At 41.8% G+C, this 4030-nt stretch overlaps 1 non-coding gene across 1 annotated transcript; it reads left to right on the top strand.

Annotated features, from left to right (window-relative positions):
- The first annotated feature begins 3523 nt into the window (after positions 1–3523).
- Positions 3524–3630, top strand: LOC141680826 (small nucleolar RNA R71). The gene has a single exon (XR_012558425.1). It is a non-coding gene; the product is annotated as a small nucleolar RNA R71 (small nucleolar RNA).
- The last annotated feature ends 400 nt before the right edge of the window (positions 3631–4030 follow it).

The following is a 4030-nucleotide window of genomic DNA, read 5'->3' on the forward strand; positions in this document are numbered from 1 at the left end:
ATAGAAACTTCTTCCTTTGAGCATAAGATAAGTCGGGAGGCATGATATTATTCACAAGGTAGTTCATAATATCTGCAAACCACGGTTCTTCTTCTTGCACTCCAAACAGCTGCTCATCGGGAAAAGACTCATTTATCTATGTCTTATCCAATGAAGTAGCATTAGGATTCTCTAAACGCGAGAGATGATCAGCAACTTGATTTTCAGTCCATTTTCTGTCCTTGATCTCTAATTCAAATTCTTGAAGCAACAGAACCCATCTGATCAATCTAGGCTTCCAGTCCTTCTTCGAGATAAGATAACGAATTACATCGTGATCAATGAAAACTATCACCTTCATCCCAAGCAGATAAGATCGAAATTACTCAAAACCATAGACAATAGCCAAAAGTTCTTTCTCCGTATTAGTATAATTCAATTGAGCACCATTTAGGGTCTTACTAGCATAGTAGACCACATGAAATATGTTATTCTTTCTCTGCCCAAGAACTGCTCCAACTGCATAGTCACTTGTATCGCACATCATCTCAAAAGGTTCATTCCAGTCAGGTGTAGTTATGACAGGTGTCGTGATTAAACTCTTTTTCAACGTCTCAAAAGCGGCAAGGCACTCGTCACCAAACTTTAAAGGGACATCTTCCTCTACCAAACTGCACAATGGCTTCGAAATCTTAGAGAAGTCCTTGATGAAACACCTATAGAAACCCGCATGACCAACAAAACTGCAAATTCTCTTAACAGAAATAGGTGGAGGAAGATTTTCAATGACCCTCACCTTGGCTTTGTCCACCTCAAGTCCCTTACTAGAAACGTTGTGCCCAAGAATAATGCCCTGTCACACCATAAAGTGATATTTCTCCCAATTGAGAACTAAATTGGTCTCAATATACCTCTTGAGAACGTTTCCAAGATTCTGCAAACATTCATCAAAAGAATTTCCAAATACAGAGAAGTCGTCCATGAACACCTCCACATTCTGGTCAATTATATCAGAGAAGATGGCCATCATACATCTCTGAAATGTGGCTGGTGCACAACACAGACCAAAAGAAACTCATCTGAAGGTGAAAGTACCAAATGGACTAGTGAAGGTAGTCTTCTCCTGATCCTCTGGAGCGATACAAATCTGATTATAACCTGAATAGCCATCCAGAAGATAGTAGTACTCATGACCAGCCAACCTGTCGAGCATCTGGTCAATGATAGGCAAAGGGAAGTGATCCTTCCTAGTGGCCTTGTTCAGCTTCCTGTAGTCCATACAAACTCTCCATCCCGTGACTGTTCGAGTAGGGATGAGCTCATTCTTCTCATTAGCAACTACTGTAATACCTCCTTTCTTCGGTACACACTGAACTGGACTCACCCAAGAACTGTCAGAAATGGGATAGATAATCCATGCATCCAGCCACTTAAGAATTTCCTTCTTTACTACTTCCTTCATGATTGGATTAAGTCTTCTTTGCTACTCAACCGTAGGCTTGCTACCTTCCTCTAGCAGAATTTGGTGCATGCAATATGAAGGATTGATTCCCTTAATATCTATTATGGTCCAACCGATTGCCGATTTGAACTCTCTTAGAATCCTCAAGAGTTTTTCCTCATCACTACCTGAAAGGTCAGATGCAATAATCATAGGCAGAGTAGATGCATCCACAAAAAAGCATACCTCAAATGTTCAGGTAGTGGTTTCTACTCAAGAGTGGGAGCTTCCTCAATAGATGGCTTGAGGCATTTTGGAGATTTGTTCAACTCCTCCATTCCCAGATATTCAAACGGCATATCAATCTTCCTCTTCCAGGAAGAAGCATTCATAAATTGCAACTGTTCATCCCCTTCATCATCTTCACTATCGGAATTCCCCAACAAGGCCTTCTCTAAGGCATCAGACCTTAGCAATTGATCAAGTTCTGAAGTAACCACGAAATCAACCAACTCCACTTTTAAGCACTCCTCATTTTCCGTAGGGAACTTCATGGCATTGAACATATTAAAAGTTACATCCTGATCCAGCACTCGCATTGTAAGCTCACCCTTCTGTACATCTATCAAGGTACGGCCAGTCGCCAGAAAAGGTCTTCCCAAGATTATGGGAATCTTTTTATCCTCCTCAAAATCAAGAATCACGAAATCAGCAGGGAAGATGAGTTTATCAACCTTGACCAAGACATCCTCCACAATACCTCGCGGATATGTAATAGAACGATCGGCCAACTGCAAAGTCATATAAGTCAGTTTTGGATCAGGCAAGTCCAACTGCTTGAAGATTGACAAAGGCATCAGATTGATGCTAGCTCTCAAGTCACATAAGCATCTGTCGAAAGACACTTTTCCAATAGTGCACGGAATAGTGAAGCTTTCTAGATCTTTTAGCTTTGGAGGCAACTTTTGTTGTAGCACAGCACTACATTCCTTCGTGAGAGCAATAGTCTCTAAATCATCTAGCTTCATTTTTCGAGAGAGAATACCTTTCATAAACTTTGCGTAACTAGGCATCTGCTCAAGAGCCTCAGCGAAAGGTATGTTAATAATGAAGTTTCTTGAACACCTCCAGAAACTTCTCAAATTGCTTATCCAGCTTTTTCTTCTGCAGCCACATAGGAATAGGCGGTGGAGGATAGATCTGTTTCTCCCCTGTATTACCCTCAAGAGGAGTGTGCTCAACAGTAGTCTTCCTTGGTTCCACTTCTGCTTCCTGCTGTTTTACTACTTCTTCAGCCCCAGCTTCTTCCTCCAAAACTTGAGTTTCATCGGGATTTACAACCTTCCCAGACCTCAAAGTGATTGCCTTTACCTGCTCCTTAGCTTCCCTCTTTCCTGGTACTTCAGTGTCACTAGGTAGTGTACCAGGTTGACGATTTAGCAAGGCATTGGAAATTTTTCCAATTTGATTTTCCAAGGTCTTGATAGAAACAGCTTGGCTTTTGCACATAAGCTTCAACTCCTCTAATTCAGATTTTTCATTAGCTTGTTGCAGCTGAAGTTGCTGACTTGGTGCATATTGCAGTTGCTGAAAACTAGGGGGTTGTACTGCTTTTCTGGGTACTGCTGATAAGGCTGTTGAACCGCATTCTGAGTGTTGCTTCAGCTGAAATTAGGATGATTATGGTTGTTAGGATGATATGTGGCTGGCACAGGTTATTGTGATCGCTGAAAGTTGCTCACGAACTGAGCTGATTCACTAGAAATAGCACACTGATTAGTCTCATGGGCACCAGCACAAAGCTCACAGACACTAGTAATTTGATTAACTCCGTAATTAGCCAAAGTGTCAACCTTCATCGTCAAAGCCTTAAGCTGGGCAGCTATAGCAGTTGCTACATCCAACTCCAGAATTCCTGGTACTTTACTTTGAGTTAGCCTCTGAGAAGGATTCTGATATTCATTAGCAGCTATCAGTTCGATCAATTCATAAGCTTCATTGTAGCTCTTAGCCTACAAGGCTCCTCCTGATGCTGCATCGAGCATGGGTCTAGAAGTAGCCCCCAGTCTATTGTAGAAAAAGTTTATAATCTACCAATCAGGCATGCCATGGTGTGGACACTTCCTTAGCATCTCCTTATATCGATCCCAAGCCTCACACAGAGATTCTCCAGTTTGCTGAGCAAACTGAGTAAGAGCATTCCTGATTGCAGTAATCTTCGCCATAGGGAAGAATTTAGTGAGAAACTTTTGAGCAAGATCTTCCCAAGTAGTGATAGACCCTGGTGGTAGAGAATGTAACCGGCACTTTTCTTTACCTCTCAGAGAGAATGGGAAGAGTCGCAGCTTAATAGCATCTTCAGTCACACCATTGAACTTGAAAGTGTCGCAGATTTCGATGAAATCCCTGATGTGCATGTTGGGGTCTTCTTTAGGAGAACCCCCAAACTGAACTGAGTTATGTATCATCTGAATCGTGCTTGACTTGATCTCAAAAGTGTTAGCCGAGATAGCTGGTCTGATGATGCTCGACTGAATATCATTGATCTTAGGCTGAGAATAGTCCATCAAAACCTTAGGAATTTCTGCTTGATCTCCCATTACTCTAAAG

Source organism: Apium graveolens, chromosome 1 (genome assembly GCF_009905375.1).
Source record: "Apium graveolens cultivar Ventura chromosome 1, ASM990537v1, whole genome shotgun sequence".
NCBI lineage: Eukaryota > Viridiplantae > Streptophyta > Magnoliopsida > Apiales > Apiaceae > Apium > Apium graveolens.